General features: G+C 36.7%; 1 pseudogene; it reads right to left on the bottom strand.

Annotated features, from left to right (window-relative positions):
- Positions 1–620: 620 nt before the first annotated feature.
- LOC140517796 (importin subunit alpha-1 pseudogene) overlaps positions 621–21,862 on the bottom strand; it is a 53,228-nt pseudogene continuing 31,986 nt past the window's right edge.

Here is a 21,862-nt window from a genome sequence, read left to right on the forward strand (position 1 = left end):
TTTATGTATATGTTTTGGTAGGTGGACACTCAAATATTATACATATTCTGTAGTTATTTTGAGTGAAGTTTCTCTCTATTCATTCTATGTTATTTTGGGTAATATATACAAAAAAGACTAATGATTTGTATGGGTTTTAGAAATATCCTGATTATTTCCTGAAGTTATTGTTTTAATTGCTATCTAGGGTACTTTATGTAGATCATATCATCTGCAAAAAGAGATTATGTAATTATTTACCTGCCATAATTATTCAGCTATTATATTTGCTTTCTTGTTATTGCTGTAATTAACATTTCCACAAATATATCAAAAAATAGTAGATGGATATGCTTATTTTATCCCTGATCTTATTGGAAAGGCCTCCAATTTATGCTACTTCTTCATTTTTTGGGGGGGATAAGTTTTTATTTACAGCATACTGCAAGATAGGAAATTCTACATAAAAATAAGAACCCCATTGAGGAGAGGGGTTTTATATAGAAAATGCTGAGTTCAAACTGCTTAAGTCTGCTTTAGTGCTACATTAAAAGTCACATTAAAAAGAAGATCTTAGTGGAGAGAGAGTATGACAAATTATACCAAGAACAAAGCATACAAGACTCGATGGAGTATAAAATCTAAAAGTTAAAGGTCGCAGGTGTGCCATATTGAATCTGGAAGTTACACACATTGGAGGTAGATTCTGGTACAACATTTCGATCTTCCTTTGTGGAAAAATATTTTTCGATTAAGCTTCAGGAAGCCTTATCTACAATTTCATTTTCAAGGGATTGCAATGCTTAATTTCTCTCTAGTCCTCCATATTCTTCAATTAGGATACAGTTTCTCAATCTCATTTAGTTTTTCAATAGCTGGAAAAATGTTTGAAATTACCTTCAAAATAACCAGATCAATTTTGCTGTCTTTTGCAGATAAGAGGCTGATTAAAGTTTCCATAATTCCATTTTGAACAAGATGCACAATCTGTTTAATTGTTCCACCACTTGTGTAGTTTGTGACAATCCATACAGCACCTTTCTGTGACTCAGTCTCCATTTCACAGAATGCCAGTCAAGTATGGAACTAGTTCATGATTTATAACTTGCTGTACCTGATTCTGATGGCCAGCTGTGATGTTTGAGATTGTCCATGCAACCTCCTTCTAGATATTGGTTTTAGGGTAGGTAAGTAGATTAGGAAAGACAGCAAATGCTCTTGAGTCTGTGACAATCAGAGTTTGTTCATTTGTCTCAGTGACAATGTTTCCTATAGCTTATAAGGAAGGAGACACTACTGACATTTTACAAGATCCTAGAAGTTTCACTAAGTATGGGCCACCTCCAGTTTTCACCATTACTTCAATCCAGCTATTGGAACTATCTGTGAGGTAGGAAATAACCTAATAGGCATTTATCAGAGTTTCTGGATCACTGTGAGGCAAAAGGTGAAGTGAAGTGGGAAGAATTTGCTTAATGGTTTCCATTACAGGAGCAGATTCTCGTGGTCACAAAGATTTGAAAGTGACTAGGTAAGACATCTTAAGTGTTAATGATGACATTTCAGGAACTACACATATAAAGTAAGCAGAGCTAGAATAGGGTCTGTTGCACCATGTTTGATAACCAAGTCTCTATAGGTTTAACCATTACCTGCAATGTTTACCAGAACCCTGCTCATTTCCTGTTCACTGATGTGAGACTAGGGAGAGGCCAATAGGGCAACAGCCTCAACTACAGTCTCTCTACATCTACCACAGTATTGGTTTAGTCTGATGTCTCAGAAGCAATGTTGTTTGATAAGTGACCAAGCAGATTAAAACTGAATAAGATGGCAGTTTGTCCTGCCCAAGAAGCCTACAGGTTTTGGAATCATACCAGCATCAATTGTTTGGGTGTGTATGGGGGAATGGCGGGGAAGGAGGGAAACTATTTTTCCTTAGAAAGGAGTTTCTTTGGGTAGTCTGAAGTTGAACCTCCAGAGTATTACTATTTTTGTCTTTGACAATTTCTTCAATAGACCAAAGGGCAGCTAGGTGGTGCAGTGGATAGAGCACCAGCACAGGAGTCAGGAGATCCTGAGTTCAAATCTCACCTCAGATACTTGATACTCACTAGCTGTGTGACCTTGGGCAAGTCACTTAACCCCAATTGCCTCATCTTGGGTCATCTCCAGTCATCCTGATGAATTTGTGGTCACTGGATTCATATGGCTGTGGAGGAGAAGTGAGGCTGGTGACCTGCACAGCCCTCCTTCTCTCAAAACAAAGTCAAGTGCAAGTCATGTCATTATTTCTCTGATGGCATGGTCTTCTTTGGCAATGAAGGATGAACACATACACACACACACACACACACGCACACAACAGACCAAAGCCCAGAGCCCTGCTTATTGCAGTTTACTTGCAAGAAAAAATAGTATCATCAGGAAATATGGTGATAGTTCTTTTTAGCATTTGGTCATATTTCTTAGCTTTCCTCAGTTTCACATTCATTTCAACATACTGACACCTTATTCCTGTGATGTCTTTCTATTTATTTTTCAACTACTAAGCCAGGCTGCTGGTGAATTAGCAGTTTCATCAGTGGCCTTGGTTGTGTTTAACACTGGCAGAAATGCAAGGAAGAGAGGTTGTTAGAGGTCTCCAGGCCCTGAGGGGAAGCCAGATGAGGCTGCTGCTAAGTCAAGGTTAAACTTCCAGCAGCCACTACAACTCAACCCCATAAGCTGTGTGTTTGGGTCTTCATTTTAGTTTTTAAAGACAATATTTACCATATTAAGGCAAAGTCCATTTATCCCTAGGTTTTAAAAATATTTTTTAAAAACATAACTGGGGGTTATATTTTGTTAAAAGCTTTTGAAAAAAATATAATCATGTGATTTTAATAGGTTTTTATTATTAATGTAGTCTACTGTATTTATAGTTTTCCTAATATTGAACCAACCTTGCAGTCCTGGTATAAATTTAACATGATTATAGTTAGAAGCTTTTTAATATATTGCTATAGCTTCTTTACTGACATTTAATTTACATATTAATTTCAATATTAATTAGGAATATTAGTATGTTTATATCATAGAAGGAATTTGGAGAGATCTCTTATTTTCCTCTGTTAGAAAACAGTTTATGTAATATTGGAATTAATTGTTCTTTGAATATTTGATAAAAATTTGATTGTAAATTTATCTTGCCCTAGGGTTTTTGTGTTTGGGAATTCATTTATGTCTTGTTCTTTTTCCCTGTGAGTCTGTCCCCCAAGACTGGGCTTTAAATTATTTTTTTCTTGTTTTGTCAATCTGAGCATTTTACATTTTTGTAAATATCCATCCATTTCATTGAAATTGTCAGTTTTAAAAAATGTTTATTTATTTTTAGTTTTCAACATTCATTTCCATAAGATTTTGAGTTCCAGATTTTCTCCCTGTCACTCCCACCCCAAGGCAGTATGCATTCTGATTACCCCTCCCCCCAATTTGCCCTCCCTTCTATCACATCCCTCCCTTCTCTTATCCCCATCCCCTCTATTTTCTTGTAGGGCAAGATAGATTTCTATACCCCATTGCCTGTATACTGTATATCTTATTTCCCAGTTGCATGTAAAAACTATTTTTAACATTCATTTTAAAAACTTTGAGTTCCAACTTCTCTCCCTTCCTCCCTCACCACCCATTCCCACTAAGGAAAACAATTTGATATATGTTATACATGTGCAGTTATGTAAAAAATACTTCCATAAAAGTCATGTTGTGAAAGACTAACTATATTTCCCTCCATCCTATCCTGCCCCCCATTTATTCTGTTCTCTCTTTTGACCCTATCTTTCTTCAAAAGTGCTTACTTTTAATTGTCCCCTCCTCCCACTTGCCCTTCCTTTTGTGATTCCTCCCCCCCACTTATCCCCTTCTCCACTACTTTCCTGAAGTGTAAGATGAATTTTCATATCAAATTGAGTATGCATGTTATTCCCTCCTTGAGCCAAAGGTGGTGAGAGTAAGGTTCACTTTTTCCCTCTTACCTCTCCCTTCTTCCTTTCCATTGAAAAAGGTTTTGCTTGCCTCTTTTAGGTGAGAGAGCATTTGCTCCATTCTATTTCTCCCTTTCTCCTCCCAATATATTCCTCTCTCACCTCTTAATTTTATTTGTTTTAGATGTCATCTCTTCCTGTTCAACTTGTCCTGTGCCCTCTGTCTATATGGATGTAATTCCTCCAACAACCCAAATACTGAGAAACGTCTAAAGAGATACAAATATTGTCTTTCCATGTAGGAATGTAAATAGTTCAGCTTTAGTAAGTCTCTTATAATTTCTCTTTCCTGTTTACCATTTCATGCTGCTCTTGATTCTCGTGTTTGGAAGTAAAATTTTCTATTCAGCTCTGGTCTTTTCATCATGAATGCTTGAAAGTCCTCTATTTCATTGGATGACCAGTTTTTCCCCTGAAGTATTACACTCAGTTTTGCTGTGTAGGTGATTTGTGGTATTAGTCCTTTAACTTAGTTCCTTTAACTTCTGGAACATCATATTCTAAGCCCTTTGATCCCTTAATGTAAAAGCTGCTAGATCTTGTGTTATCTTGACTGTATTTCCACAATACATGAATTGTTTCTTTCTGGCTGCTTAAAATATTTTCTCCTTGACCTGAGAGCTCTGGAATTTGGTTACAATATTCCTAGGAGTTTTCCTTTTGGGATTGCTTTCAGGAGATGATTGGTGGATTCTTTCAATATTTATTTTATTCTCTGGTTCTAGAATATCAGAATGGTTTTTCTTGATAATTTCTTGAAATATGATGTCTAGGCTCTTCTTTTGATCATGGCTTTCAGGTAGTCCTATAATTTTTAAATTGTCTTTCCTGGTTCTGTTTTTTAGGTCAGTTGTTTTTCCAATGAGGCATTTCACATTGTCTGCTATTTTTTCATTCCTTCAGTTTTGTTATATAATTTCTTTATTTTTCATAAAATCATTAGCTTCCATCTGCTCTATTCTAATCTTTAAAGAATTATTTTCTTCAGTGAGCTTTTGGACCTCCTTTTCCATCTGACCAATTCTGTTTTTTTAGAGCATTCTTCATTGAATTTTTGGATCTCTTTTGCCATTTGGGTTAGTCTATTTTTTACAGTGTTATTTTCTTCAGCATTTTTTTGGGTCTCCTTTAGCAAGCAATTGACTTGTTTTTCATAATTTTCTTGCATCATTCTTGTTTCTCCTCCCAATTTTTGCTCTACTTCTCTTGATTTTCAAAATCCTTTTTGAGCTCTTCCATGGCCTAAGACCAATTCATATGTTTTTTAGAGGCTTTGGATGGAGGAGCTTTGACTTTGTTTCCTTCTGTTTGCATGTTTTGATCTTCCTTGTTACCAAAGTAAGATTATATAGTCTGATTCTTTTTTTCAGTTTTTGCTTATTTCCCTAGCCATTTATTTGACTTTTGAGCTCTTTATCAAGGTAGATCTCTGCTTCCAGTGGGGGTGAAGAGTGTACTGTCAGTCCCTCGATTCTTCCACAATCTGTGGGCTTCCAATTCCAGAAACAGTTACTGCTGCTGCCCCTGCTCCTGCTGTGGCTGCTGCAAGTTCCTCAGCTCCCTCCCCCCTCCACCACCCTGGGACTGAGGCTAGAGCACTCTACTTTCCCACACTGGTCCCACAGGCTTTTTCCACTGACCTTCCAACTTCAGCATCTTGGGGTTGTGAAGTCTGGAAATCACCACAGGTGCCTGAGATTCACTCCCTCTGAGGCCTACTCAGGTCTCAGCTGTGCTGGTGTGGCCCACGCTGGACTGTACCCTGCCCCTACCATGGCGCGATGGACACTTGCTAAGGACCTTCCAGGCTGTCTTAGGCTGGTGATTTGCTTCACTCCATTCTGTGTCCAATTTATTGATCTGCTCTTTCTCAATTTTGTAGATGAAAGTGTATAGAGCTATAAAATTTCCCTACTGTTTGCTTTGATTGTATCAATACATTTTTAGCATGTTGCTTTGTTATCATTTTCTTTGATAGAATTATGTATTGTTTCCATGACTTGTTCTATAACTTAACAATTCTTTAGGATTAAATTATTCATATTCTCTAATTAGTTTTTCTTTAATATTTCTTGATTCCTCACAGAATCATTGACTTCTATTTGCTATATTTTAATTTTCATAAAATATATTACTTGTGAAAAGTCTTCCATCTCTTCTTCTAAGCAATTTTCTTTTAATGTTTTCTTTTATTTCTTCTCAAGTTCTTATTTCATTTATACTTTTTAAAAAAATTTCTTGCTTCATTTTTTTTTTCTGCATTCTCTTGTGATTCTAATGGCCAAGTCAGTTTTTAACTCTGAGGCTTGACTTGTAGTTATAGAGTTGTTATCTTCTCTTGAATACACTTATTGGGAATCTCTTGACCCATTATATTTTTTCATAGCATTCATATTTTTCATTTTGGCTATTCATATCTCCAGCTTCAGTTTCTGTTTTGGATTTTTGTTCTAGGTTTACCTCTTCCTGTACTCTTTGATGAGATGGTCAGGTCCTATTTGGTCCTGATCTTGATATCTTGGGTTCTGACTTCTACCTTTCCTGGAGTGTCTGTCCTCAGAGTGCTGCAGTGTTCAGCCTCCCCTGGATTTCCCAGATTCAGGGCATTGTAGTCTTAAGGGATCCCTGGAGGAACTTAGGTCATATTGCTATAGATTTATAACTGCTTGGAACAACTGCTTGGAATGAGAGCTACTGGCTCTCATTCTGGAGTATGAGGTAAGAGAGGTTAGAGGGCTGCAGGTTTCCCATAGCTCTCAGGCTATTCCCTAGTATTGAGCTCTGCAGACTTCAGGGCCCTCTGAATATCTTGGGTCTGATAGGAATTAATTTCTAGTATCTGGGTTGTCACATTTAGGGCAATGTTTGCACCTTGTCCCCAAATCTGTGGCCAGAACAGTCAGAGCACTGCAAATTTCTTCTTTCCTGGGCTTCTCTGTCCATTTACTGTGGATTTTTTTTCTCTGCTTTCCTTACAACTCCCCCTTAAAGTGATTTGGGCTTCAGGTGCCTCTTGAAACAACTCTGGTCTGATAGCTGACAGGCTTCTGGCTTATTTACCTTCTCTCCTGCTGGCTACCCTAGTCGACTGGTCCCTCAGCATTCTGCTTATCTTTTTGAATACTTTTAGACTGACTAAAGGAGCTTACTGTGGTTTCTCTTTGCATGTCTTAATTATACATTGTTTGGTGTTATTTTTAGACTTTTCTGGAGGATATTGGGGAGACCTGGGCTCCTCTGTGACTTTTTGTTCAGCCATCTTTCCCAGAATGCTTCCTAATTGACTTATTTTTTGACCTTTTTTAATGTTTAGAATATCATTTTGAATGTATTTATTTAGTGCATTTAATAGATAACTATGGAATTGAATGGAAAGCTAAGTATGTTGGGGACACATCTCCAGTCTTTTGAGGTTATAATATTTCAAAGTACTGTCTTTCTTGAGCTCAGTACTCCAGTAAGACTTAACTTCTTGCCACTGGGCAATCTTATTCTACCTCTTTTTGCCTCTGTTTCTTTGTATGCACCTACCTGGAGCTAGGAATAGATGCTCTCCACCCCATCCCCATCTCTGCTTAATGAAATTGTTCTTGCCTTTAAAACTTCAGTTCATGTGCCATCTATGCCATAAGGCATACCTTGAACCCTCCGGCTAGTGATGATGTCCCCTTCCTTGAATTTTTCAAGGTTTTCTGTTTGATTTCTCTTATGTACTTATATTGTAACTTGAATGAATAGTTATTTGCTGTTTCATTCCCTTGATAGACTATGATCTACTTGAAGTCAGGGTCTTCATGTTTCATCTTTGTTTCTCCAGTGCCTAACACAGAGTAATTTTTTATTGGCAAAAAAGTATTTATTTTCCTTACATGTACAACCACAGACTCTCTTAAGGAGGGGGAAGTTATTCCACAGAATAAGATGAAATTGGGAGGGGGAGAGAGAGAATTGCCTAGGTGGGAATGGGGATGGAGAGGAGTCCTTGGGAATGGAAATCAATAGATCAGAGTTGGAATAAGTAGAAGAGTGATAGTGATGGGCAAAAGTAGTTCAGGAAACTCAGAGCTGGGTATATCTGTCCATGTCTTGCTCATTATAAACTCCAGTTCATAAAGAAGATTTGGAGTAGGCAGAGAAAAGGAATCTAGAATAATAAATCTTAATAAACATTTGAATTGAATTGATGTTATAGAGGTCAATAGCATCAACTGACCTTTTTATCCCCAAAATTGTTTTGGAGAATATTGGACTGGGTGGACCAGTAGTCTGAACCACCATGATAGTACCTGACTTCATTCAAAGCCCCATTTACTTATTCCTTTATTTATTCAACTGTCACTTATTAAATATCTCTTATGCCCATTGCCTTTTTCTGATGAAAGGGTTCTTTGGATGACAAATGATCTCCTCACACCTCATCAGTATCTTTAGTATCGTTATCCTTCTGCTTCTCTGATAAGAGAACTGGAGGCTGAAGTAAAAGCCTCCTCCTGTGGACTCCTTTATGTCTCAAATGCCAGTCATCTCTTCACTTGTCACCAGCTCCATTATCATCTCTTCATCTCGTCCCTGTGCTGGGTATCCTCTTACAGTCTCTGTCCCTTGTTTTTCACTTTTGTTTATTGTCTTCCCCAATTAGATTGGAAGCTCCTGGAGGGCAGGAACTACCTTTTAATTTGTGTCTCCATCCCTTAGCAAAGTTCTTGACACATAGAAGGCACTTAATTAATGTTTATCACACTATATCATAGGAATTAGATTAGACATCAGAAAACCTAAGAGCTGATTGAGATTCTGCTCTATAATTTTGAACCAATAGCTTTAGTACTCTGAGTTTATTTTCTCTCTGTGACATGAGGATGAAGTCTTAGTCCTTACTTCATAAAGACTTGAGGCAGATGATGCATGTAAAGCACTTTGCAAATAACTGACATTTCTATAGCACTTTCTGTTTGCCAAAGTGCTTGCAGACATTATTTACCTGAGCCTCATAATAACTCTGTGAGGGAAGTGCTACAGGCATTATTCTTATGTTACAGATAGGAAAATTGAGGTGGAGAGGTTAAGTGGTTTCCTCTGGGTCACATTTGTGGAAGTATTTGGGGACAGAGTCAAACCCAGGTCCTTATTCTATCCACCAGGCTATTTGACCCTTTTAATAAACATGAACATGCTTGACATCAGGGGGCTGAGGTGTTTTGGTAGGGACAACAATAGTCCATAGCTTATAGAGCGATTGGGAGAATCATGAAAATAAAAATGCTTGGTCCAGCTTAGTGCTGTAATGATCTCAGGACTGAGGCATATTGGTCCGAATACAGACTTCCTCAGAGTACCATGTTTCTAAATTGAGAAAGCTTTGATAGAAAAAAATGTACCCAGTACTGTACTTCCCAAGATCCCTGAGCTCACTGGTCTGTGCATTCCTTCCATTGGTACAAAACAGAACTCACCTCCACGCCCCGACCTGTGTGATTCTTGTCAGGATCTTTCTGTAACTCCTCCACTGAGAATTTTCTTAAAGCCCCAAAGGTCTTCTGTTGGTTCTTTTAGTAATTATCCTGCAGAATTCAGGCTGTCTATCTGCTATCCTTCACTTTTACTAGATGAGGTCATCTCCACACATCCTGATCTACATCTTGCCACTGGACCCAGAAGGCTCTGGAGGAGAGAGTGAGGCTCATGACTTTGTACAGCCCTCCCTCACTTATATACAACTCACTTGCAAGTCATGACATCACAAGAGATGAAGGAGAATGAAGGAGAAATCACAACTCTTATTAGATAACATGAATACTTTTTTGTCTGGTTCTGTGTCCTGAGAAGGTTGTCCTCGTTACAGTCCTCTCCTTCTCTGACTTTCCTATATTTAAATATCTTGTCTTGGTTCATATTCATTCCCTTTACATTTATTCTGTATACTCTTAAATATGTATTTCTTGTTGTCTCCCTGTAAGAATATAGGCTCCATTCAATAGGAACTGTTTCATTTTTTGTCTTTGTATCTAAAGCACCTAGAATGGTGCTTGGCACATGGTAGGCATTAAATAAATACTTGCAGATTGATTGATTGCACATTTCCTCTCCCATTAGATTGTGAGGTCCTCGAGGGCAGGGACTGTCTTTCACTTTTGTTTGAATCTTTGGTGCTTATCACAGTGCCCGGCACATAATAGATGTTTATTGGCTGACTGATTGACTCCTATGTGTAATATACTGGGCCAAAAAGCAGGGAAGGTAGAAAGATAAGTCTTGAGTGTGACTCATTGTTTTACCAAAAGTGTGAGAGGAGGAAAAAACACATAAACATAGGGGAGGGGGAGTGAGAGAGAGAGAGAGAGAGAGAGAGAGAGAGAGAGAGAGAGAGAGAGAGGGAGGGAGGGAGGGAGGGAGGGAAGAAGAAGAAGAAGAAGAAGAAGAAGAAGAAGAAGAAGAAGAAGAAGAAGGAGAAGAAGAAGAAGAAGAAGGAGAAGAAGAAGGAGAAGGAGAAGAAGAAGGAGGAGGAAGAGGAGGAGGAGGAGGAGGAGGAGGAGGAAGCAAAGAGACAGAGACAGAGAGACAAAGAGAACAAGAATACATGTATATTGGTTCATGAAGTGTGTGGTCTTGTAATTGACGATGAGTCAGGATGAATCAGGTCCCCAAATCCAAGGTAAGAGAGATGAGGCCAATGAGCAGTTTCTTTCATAGTTTCATTGGGGGTGGGGCAGGAGGTGTGTAGGAATAAGAACCTCATCATTATCGAAACACAACACTTACATGGAGGGGTGAAATAATTTATCGTTAAATTACAGGCTGACCTATTCAGCATTGTAATTTTAACGTAAGACTAACCTTTGAAAATAGATGGAACGATATCAATTATTAAGGAGAAGACATTCATCAGTTAGATGGTGTCTATTAGTAATTTTCTGCCTGAATAGTTATCTCATGGAGTACAGTTGCTGCTGCCTCTGAGCTGGGGAAAAATGAAGGGCCCAGTTACCCTTTCATGACTTGTATGGTTCTTTTTAATCAGCTTCTCCGCTGTCAGATGAAATGAAGAGACTGAAATATGATCTAGTGTGCTGTATCGCTGTATACTCACAACTCCTTCTGACTGCAACACTAAGCATTCCCTCAGTTTGGGGGCTGAAAAGGAGCTTGTACGTTCTGAGAAGAGTTGGTTTGCCTTGGCTCAGTCAATTAAAACAGTATTTATTTAGCAGCTACCTCTCACCTGTCTCTATGTTAGGATTGTGAAGGCACTTCTCTAGTTCCAAAGCACCCACAATTTAGTTGGGGAGACAAAATTCACACCTATGAAACAAGACATATAGCTGCTACTATGCACCCAAAGTCCTAATCATTTGTAAATGGGAGAGAATAGAATGAGATGGAGTTATCAATACTGGGCAGTCATACAGGCCGAAAAAAGAATGGATCTGGAAGCAGGAGGCCTCAGTTTGAATCTTGACTTTGTCACTTAATTGTGGTGCAATGACCAGCACATCACTTTCTCTAATTGTCCCTTTCAGATCTAATATTCTGTCTTCTGAGGTCTCTTCTGGCTCTAACATTCTGTGATTCCAGTTGCAGAAGACTCCAGGTGTGACCAAACAGCGGTGACATCCTGCAAAATGAGCTACTACTAAGTATTTTTACCAGGTCTTTGTCCTTAATTCTATGAAGGCTTGTCTGAGGGTGTCACATTCCATCCCAGGCCAACTACTACTGCTCTTAGAATAAGCTTTCAATTTCTCTCTCTCTCTCTCTCTCTCTCTGTCTCTCCCTTTTTTCCTTCCTTTCCTTTCCCCCCAAGGGAGACCAGGAATGAAGGATTCATTCACAGCAGGGGAACTGTGAAGTAAGCTAGGCGAAGAAGAGCCACCTCCCTTTAGGCCCTGTGGCTCCAAGAAATGGGTTTGGCATTTCTATCTGTTTCATTTGTCCTTTTCAGTTCCAAGTACAGGGATAGGAGTCCTCAATCCAAGAGCTCAAGTCATGGTGAATCTTAGAGGCCAGGACTCCAGATCAGATGTTACCTCCAGTTCATCAGTGGAGAAAGAGAGAGAAAGAGAGAGAGAGAGAGAGAGAGAGAGAGAGAGAGAGAGAGAGAGAGAGAGAGAGAGAGAGAGAGAGAGAGAGAGACAGAGAGAGAGACAGAGACAGAGACAGAGACAGAGAGACAGAGAGACAGAGACAGAGACAGAGATGTGCTTCCTTAGGTGATATGAGCCTGCATCAAAGTTCTGTTATACAGGAAACATATGCAACCAAGAAACATTTATGGATGGAGATATGCATAGGGAACATTCATAGCGGGTCAAATCATTCCTTCAGTGTTACAGTGATCAATGCTGATTTTTTTTTCCTGATTGTATTTAGGGCTTTCTCTATTGAGCTGGGATTCTCTGCAGTTTTGTTCTTTCTGCTGGACATCTCTACTTTTTCTGCTACTTTCTGTTACTGTCTGCTGATTTTGGGTCCTTGTGTAATCTCTTCCCTCACTGGAAGAGGGGTCTGCTCACTCTATCCAGAGGTCCATCTTTTCTGTGATGCCACACTCACCCAGATGCATCTACTCAGCTAGAGAAGCCATTAGACATTTTTGTATTTGTCTTTTTAAAGTGTTTTATCTCTGGCTGTATTCAGAATTTCTGATCCCCTTCTGATACCCTGGTCATTAGTCCGCATCCTTCAGGTCCTCTTGGGGATTCTGCTCAATAAAACTAAAAAGGAGCTATGTGGAGTTAGGGTGACTCTTTTCAACTCCCACAATTCTCTGGTTGCAATGAAAATCACCTTGGGGCAAGACTCACAAGGACTCAGGGCTAGTAAGCTCTACATAAGTGCTTTTGTTCTATGTTATTTCCTTAGTTATTTATTCTGTGCCATCAATAAAATCACAAGTTTCCTTTCAAGATGAATTTTTAGAGAATATTCATTGGGCAATGCTCTTTGAATAATGCCAGGAATCTAAATCATCAATAGCTTTTCAATTTGATGTCCTTAAGACATTCCCTGAATTTTCATGTTTTAGCTCAATATTGCTTAAATTTTTACCTTGCATTCTGAATATTTGTTGAGAAGTTATAAAGTTAGGGTCTGGTAATCCCAGAATTAAGTATTTTGACAAAAACATTGGCGATAATGATGTAATGCCCCTCAAATATAAGAATAATACCTCATCTTTGTATAGGATTTTTAACTTTTGAAAGGGTATCCCTGTGTTGTGATTCTCACAATGATTCTGAGAATTGTTAACACATTTGACAGAAGAGGAAACTGAGACCTAATGAGGCCAAGTAATGAATCATGGAATATTAAGGTCAAAAATGTATTTTTCTAGTAACTTTGTGAGGTAGATAGTATTACTATCCACATTTTATAGATGGAGAAAACAAGATCCAAAGAAGGAAAATGACTTGTGTGTGCACATGAAACTAGTTAATGCCTAAGAATTAATTTTAATTTGTCTCTTCTGGCTCCAACTCAAGCACCTTTCCTACTACTCCATGCTACTCATCTATCAGCCCTAGGTTCTTTTCATTGCATTACATGTTCCCTACAGTGCTAGTCATCCATACCTTGATTAACCATGATTTCTCTTGGGGAAATATAGCCATGACTTCTAGGCTCCTAGGCCAGGGTCTCAGCAGTGCAAAATGCCCCCTGTGCTCTTCAGTTCATAATTTCTTCCTTCAATAAGGAGTTTCCCAGCATTGGGTAGGAGATGGAACAAAGACATAAAATGATCCTAAGCTTGGAGAGGTCATAATAAAAAGAAAAAAATGTTTAATAACTTAATATAAACAGGGAGCAAAGAGTATAAAGAAGAAAAAGAATAAGAGAATATAATGTAGGGAAAATAAGTATAATAACTGTGAATGTGAAAGGGATAAAGTCACTCGTAAAATAGAAGAAGTTAACAGACTAGACTAGAAAGCAAAATTCAACAATATGTTGTTTTCAAGAAACACGCTTGAAACATAACTACTCACACAGAGTTAAAATAAGGGGTTGGAGTAAAGTATGACTTATCTGGCAGCTAAAAAACAAGGTTAGCAATTATGATTTCAGACAAGGCAATAGCAAGAATAGGCAATTAAAGGAGTTAGAGGGAAACAACATTTTGCTAAAAGATAAAATCATGACAGAATGATTTCAATATTTAACGTAAATACATTCAATACCATGGTTTCTATATTTTTAAAAAGAAAAATGTATGAATTACAAGGATAAGTAGAAAACAAACTCTAATACTGAGGGATCTCAATTTACCCCTATCAGTCCTAGATAAATCTAATAAAAATGAACAAGAAAGATGTAAAAGACATGAATAGACTTAAAAAAATTAAATTTGATGGACCTCTGGCAAATATTGAATGGAAATAGAAAGCAGTATACATGTGTCCAGCTGTGCATGGCTCTTTTACACAAATTGATCATGTCTTAGGCCATAAAAACCTTAAAAATAAACAATAAAAATCAGGAATACCATCCTTTATTGATCACAATGTAATAAAATTATATTAAATAAAGTGCCAATGGACAAAAATATTGAAAATGAGTTATATAACTCAAATTAAAGAATTATTGGGTCAAAGAACAAATAATACAAATTAAATTTAATCAAAAGCAATGATGGTAATATGACAAAATACCCAAATTTTGGACATGTAACCAAAGCAGTCCTTAAGAGAAAATTTATATCTCTAAGCATTTTTATTACTAAAGAAGAGAAAGAACATATCAGTGATTGGGACTGTAACCAAAATTCTTGGAAAACCAATAAATTAAAAACCTCAGTTAAACATCAAAATAGAAATTCTAAAAGGGAAGAAACTTACAAAATTATAAAAACCTCTATTCAACTAATAAATAAAACTAATACATAATGTGGAGAAGCCATTAACTAATTTGATTTAATAGAAGGGAAAGGAAAACCAAATTACCAATGCCAGAAATGAAAAATGAGAATTCACAACAAAAGGAGAACAAAGGATATTAAATAGAAACTTTTTCTCATCTATGTGCTAAGTAAACCAATCACTTAAATGAAATAAATGCATATTTATAAAAAAAACCCGAATGAACAGAATAAGAAATAGAGAACTTAACCCAGTTTCAGAGGAAGATATTAAATAAGTCATAAATGATTTTTAATTTTTTTATTGTTTACTTATTTTTAGTTTTTGATGTTCATTTCCACAAAATTTTGAGTTCCAAATTTTCTCCCCATTTCTCCCCTCCCCCATGCTATAATGCCTTGCATTCTGATTACCCTTTCCCACAATATGCCCTCCCTTCTGCCATACCTCTGCCTTCCAGTATCCTCATCTTCTCTCTTTTCTTGTAGGGCAAGATTGATTTCTATGCCACATTACCTGTATGTCTTATTTCCTAGTTGTATGGAAAAACAATTCTCAATATTTGTTCCTAAAACTTTGGGTTCCAACTTATCTCCCTACCTCCCTCCCCACCCATCCCCACTGAGAACACAAGTAACTCACTATAGGCTATATATGTATGGTTTTGCAAAAGACTTCCATAATAGTCATGTTGTGTAAGACTAACTATATTTCCCTCCATCTTATCCTGCCCCCCATTAATTCTATTCTCTCTTTTGACCTTGTCCTTCCCCAAAAGTGTTTACTTCTAATTGTTCCCTCCTTCCATTTGCCCTCCCTTCCATCATTCCCCCCAACTCCACTTATCCCTTTCTCCGCTACATTCCTGTAGTGCAAGATAGATTTTCATACCAAATTGAGTGAGCGTGTTATTCCCTCCTTAAGCCAAATGTGATAAGAGTAAGCTTCACTTTTTCCCTCTCACCTCCTCTCTTTTCTCCTCCATTGAAAAAGCTTTTTCTTGCCTCTTTTATGAGAGATAATGTGCCCCATTTCATTTCTCCCTTTCTCCTTCCAATATATTCCTCTTTCACCTCTTAATTTAATTTTTTTTAGATATCATCCTTTCTTATTCAGCTCATCCTGTGCTCTGTGTCTCTGTCTCTCTCTATACATACATACATACATACATACATACACACACACATATATATACACACATAGATATATGTGTGTGTGTATGTGTGTGTGTGTGCATAATCCCTCCAACTACCCAAATATTGAGAAAAGTCTCAAGAGTTACAGATATTATCTTTCCATGTAAGAATGTAAACAGTTCAGCTTTAGAAAGTCACTTATGACTTCTCTTTCTTGTTTACCTTTTCATGCTTCTCTTGATTCTTGTGTTTGAAAGTCAAATTTTCTATCAATTCTGGTCTTTTCATCAAGAATGCTTGAAAGTTCTCTATTTCATTGAATGACCATTTTCCCCCCTGATGTATTATACTCAGTTTTGCTGGGTAGGTGATTCTTGGTTTTAATCCGGATTGCTTTGACTTTTGGAATATCATATTCCAAGCCCTTCAATCCCTTAATGTAAAAGCTGCCAGATTCTGTGTTATTCTGATTGTATTTCCACAATACTTGAATTATTTTTTTCTAGCTGCTTGCAATATTTTATCCTTGACCTAGGAGCACTGGAATTTGGCTACAGTATTCCTAGGAGTTTCTCTTTTCGAATCTCTTTCAGTAGGTGATTGGTGGAGTCTTTCAATATTTATTTTGCCCTCTGGGTCTAGGATATCAGGGCGATTTTCCTTGATAATTTCATGAAAGATGATCTCTAGGCTCTTTTTTTGATCATGGCTTTCAGGTAGTGCCATAATTTTTGAATTGTCTCTCCTGGATTTATTTTCCAGGTCAGTTGCTTTTCCAATGAGATATTTCACATTATCTTCCAAATTTTCAATCTTTTGGCTTTGTTTTGTAATTTCTTGGTTTCTTATAAAGTCGTTAGCTTCCACAACTGCTCCATTCTAATTCTTAAAGAACTATTCTCTTCAGTGAGCTTTTGAACCTCATTTTCCTTGGTTAATTCTGCTTTTTAAAATATTCTTCTCCTCATTGGCTTTTTGGACCCCTTTTGCCAACTTAGTTACCCTATTTTTAAAGGTGTTATTTTCTTCAGCATTTTTTTAGTTTCCTTTAGCAAGCTGTTGACCCACTTTTCAAGCTCTTCCATGACCTGAGACCATTGCATATTTATTTTGGAGGTACTGGATGCAGAAGCCCTGACTTCCTCTGACAGCATGCATTGTTTTTCCTTATCTGAAAGGATGGAAGAAAATACCTGTTCACCAAGAAAGTAACCTTCTATAGTCTTATTTTTTTCTCTTTTTTGGGACATTTTCCCAGTCAGTTACTTGACTTTTGAATCCTTTGTCAAGAGGAGGGTATACTCTGGAAACCTGAAAGTTCTCAGTTCCTCCAAGGTGGCACAATCAAGGGAGAGGGGTTTACTCCTCTCCTGGCCTGTGCACTGGTCTGGGAGCAACCAAAAACTTTTCTGCCCAGAATTTGTGAGTTGTAGAATTCTCTCTCCACAAATTTCTCCAACTTTGCCATTGCTCCTCCTCCTCACCTCTGGGCCAGGCTCAGGGCTGAGATTCAGATCAGCTCCTCAATTCTCCCAGGAATCTTTTAGGGGGAGGGCTCCAAAATGGAAGCTGCTGCTACACTGGCTGCTACAGCACATTCCTTTTACCAGATGAAAAAGTTTTCTCACTGACCTTTGAAGCTTTCTTTGGTGCTTATGGATTGAGGGATTTGAGAACCCCTGTTACTGCTAGGGATTCTGCCCCAAGGCCTGTTCTGGTCCTGTTCCTGCTGGTGCTGAGTGGCCAAGGCTGAGCTGGGCTCCGTGGGCTGTACTCCACTCCATACCCCACCTTTCCTTTTGGCTTTCAAGGTTACCTTGGGCTGGAAGTCTCTTTCACTCTGTCATTTTATGGCTTCTGCTGCTCTACAATTTTCATGATTTTTTAAAGAAAAAAATTCCAGGACCAGATGGAATGACATGTGAATGCTATCAAATATTCAGAAAATAATTGATTCTAATATTACATAAATTATTTGCAAAAATAATAAAAGATGAGATCCTGTCAAATTTCTTCTCTGATAGCTATGGTGTTGATATATAAACCAGGGAGAGTAACAACAGAAAAAGAAAACAGTAAACCAGTATCCTTAATAAACATAGATGCAAAATATTTTAAATAAAATGTCAGTACACTAAAACAATATTGTACAAAGATAACACACTTTGATCTTGTTGGATTTGTATGATTCATCATATTAATAACAAGAACTACAAAAATCCTGTTGATTTTATCAACATATGCAGCAAAGGCTTTTGACAAACTACAATACTCATTTCTTTCAAAAGCACTAGAAAACATAGGAACAAGCGAACCTTTCCTTAAAGTGATTAATAGCACACATCTAAAATGAAGAGCTAACATTATATGTAAAAGAAATAAACTAGAATCCTTTTCAAGAAATCCAGAAGTGAAACAAAGATGTCTGCTGTCACCATTTCTATTTGACATTGTACTAGAAATGTTGATTGTAGCAATAAGTCAGGAAAAAGAAATTGAGGTAATAATTTTAGGTAAAGAAAAAACAACATCTTTTTTGCCTATGGTATGATGATATACTTAAAGAACCCTAAATTAAAATTATTTGAAGCAGTAACTTTAGCAAACCTGTGAATATAAAATAATCCACACAGATGATTAGCATTTCTATATAATACCAGTAAAATCCATGAGAAAGAGAAGGAGAAATTCCATTTAAAACTACTACAAAATATATAAAATACTGGAGTCTACCTTCCAAGATACATGTAAGAACTATATATAGACAACTACAATTTTTTTTACATAGAAACATAATTAGATAATATTAATTGAAAAATATTAATTGCTCATGGGTGAGATGAGCCAATATATAAAAATGACAGTGCTATCTAAATTAATTTACTTATTCAATGTCATGCCAACCAAAGGATTAATTTTTAGGGGGAAAAGTAAGAACATGATTCATATGGAAGAAAAAAGTTCAAAGAGAAATAATGAAAAGAAATGAGAATTTTGTTTTGTAGTGCTAGATTTCAAACTATACACAAAACAATAAATATCAAAATAATTTAGAACTGTTTTAAAAGTAGAAAGATTAATTAAATTAAATTAAATTAAACAGATTAGGTATATAATATGCAGAAGCAAATGTATCTAGTACCTTAGTATTTGATAGAGACAAACACTTCAGTTATTATGACAAGGACTTACTATTTGACAAAAGCTACTGTGAAAATTGGATGGGAATATGGAAGTATTTAGATTTAGACCAACACCTCACATGACGTTAAAGATAATGGGTATGTGACCTAGGTATTAAAAGTCATATCATAAATAAATGAAAGAAACATAAAAAAATTTCCTGTCAAATCTATTGATAGGAGAAAAGTTCATGACCAAACAAGGGAGAGAATCACAGAAGATAAAATGAATAATTTTGATTATGGATAATTGTCATAATTATATTATTTAAAATAAAATTTTAAAAAGTTTTTGTAAAAACAAATACAATAAAGCTAAGATTAAAAGGGAAATAATTAACTAGGAAAACTCTTTGCCACAGGTTTCTCTTATAAAGATGTCACTTCCAGGCTATATAAAGAACTACTTCAAATTTATAAATTTAAAAATTTATCCAACTGATTAATGATCCAATGATACAAATTGGCAGTTCACAAGGAAAAGTACGCTATCCATAGCAATATGAAAAATGCTTCTAATTAGTAATTAGAGAAATGCAAATTAAAGCACTTCTGATATTCTGCCTTTCAGACCATCAGACTAACACAGATGACAAGAAAGGAAAGTGATAAATGTCAGAGAAGTTGTAGGAAAAGAGACACACTTGTGCACTGTTCATGGACCTGTGAATAGTCCACCATTCTGGAAAGCAAATTGAAATAATACACAAATATATTGCCAAATTGTGCATGCCCTTTAACCCAGCTATGCCACTGCTAGACCTACATACAAGAGATCAAAGAAAGAGGAAGAGGTCCTATATGTAGAAAAATATTTACAGCTATTCTTTTTGTGATGGCAAAAAACTGGAAACTAAAGAAATGCCCATCAATTGTGGAATAGCTAAATAAATTGTGAAATATGATATGACGGCACACTATTGCATTATAAGAGATGAAGATAGAGATGACTTCAAAGATATGTGGAAAGATATGAATATGAACTGATGCAGAGTAAAATAAGCAGAACGAGGAAAATAATTTATAACATTAATATTATACCAATGAACAATTTTGAAGACATAAATCGATGAAGAATGAAATGAAGTAAAAACAATTTATAAAATGACATAAACATCATAAAAACAAACAATTTTGAAAGCTGTAAGAACTATGATGAAAACAATGGCCACCCATGTTCAGAGAGGCCTGATGATAGCACATGCTATCCATGACAGAGAGGTAATGGATTTAGGGTGCAGAATGAGACATAAATATTTTTGTGTACAGCTCCTAGAGGAATTTGTTTTGTTGGAATTTGCTTACTTGTTACCAGGAATTAGCTTTTTTTTTTCTTTTTTTAACGAAGTAGGGGAGTGGGAATAGATTTCTGTTAATTAAAAAAATAGAGGTAGAGATGGAATGTTGTATAGACTTTTAGATGAGGTCACTGTATAATTAGTTTTACTTAATTGTTTTACTCTGTTTCAAGAGCCCTCTCACAAAGTGGGGGTAATCTGTTAATGTTTGTAATGTAAAAACAAAGCACAACAATGAAACTTTAAAAAAGAGAAATTGACCCAAGGAAGGCATTCAAGGTTTTTCTTCTTTCTTCAGTTTTCCAAAAATGTAGCTGCTTTAGTCCTTTTCAGCCTTCCTGGATCCACTGTTCTAGAACATTTTGGTGTGGCAGGATAAGAGAGCATCTTAATTAAGAAATGGACTTTTAAAATGCAATTAAGTATTTATCCAAACTGCCCAGGAGGTCAAACTGCAGACTGTTTCCTTCAGGTTTTTTTTCTCTCTGTCTCTCTTTTTCTCTCTGTCTCTGTCTCTCTCTCCATCTATCTCTGTCTCTGTCACATTCTCCCTCTCTTCCTCCACTCTCCCTCCCTGCTTCCTATCTCAAAATGTGGAGTCTGGCCTAAACCATATTATTATTTCATTTCCCTGCAAATTACAGATAAAATATCAGCAGATTGACAAATAAATCAGGGACAAGTCTTCCTGGAGAGACACTGATGTAAATGCTATTTGCTGAAATATGTCCTCTGGAATGGACCCTGGGAACTATTCTGAATCAAAAAAACTGGAACTGGCTATTGTTTCATCCTCCCTCTTACACTACAGAAACCCTCGAATGCAGCACAATGAGCCTAGTGGACAAATGCCAGGATAGGGGCTAGGAGACCCGAGTTGAAGTAGCAATTATTTTACATATACCATATTGGCTTGAATGTAGGTTGTACTTTTTTCCCTTTAAATCTGACTTGTATAAAACTTGAGTCTGGCCTACAAGTATTATTTGAAAATGTATCCTCATTTATAGACATACACATAAGGTATTAAAGCTTAAAACTGCATTGAGATTTTAGGAACATTTTGTAAAAAATATATACGTATATGTATATATGTATTGTATACTTGTGTGTATATATATGTATATACATATATAGTCCCTTATATGTATTTGAATATACACATACATATATACATATGTGTGTGTGTCTGTGTGTATATATATGTGTATATACACAGAGACACATACAGACACATGCATATGAACATACCATGATCTAATGAATAAACCTTAGAGTGAAGAAAACCTGGGTTTGAATCCTGTCTCTGACGCATACTGACTTTGGGCAAGTCACTTAACTTTTCAGTACCCCAGGCAAAGATCTAATACTTTAAGTTGCAGATAAGGT

This window comes from Notamacropus eugenii, chromosome 1, assembly GCF_028372415.1.
Source record: "Notamacropus eugenii isolate mMacEug1 chromosome 1, mMacEug1.pri_v2, whole genome shotgun sequence".
Lineage (NCBI taxonomy): Eukaryota > Metazoa > Chordata > Mammalia > Diprotodontia > Macropodidae > Notamacropus > Notamacropus eugenii.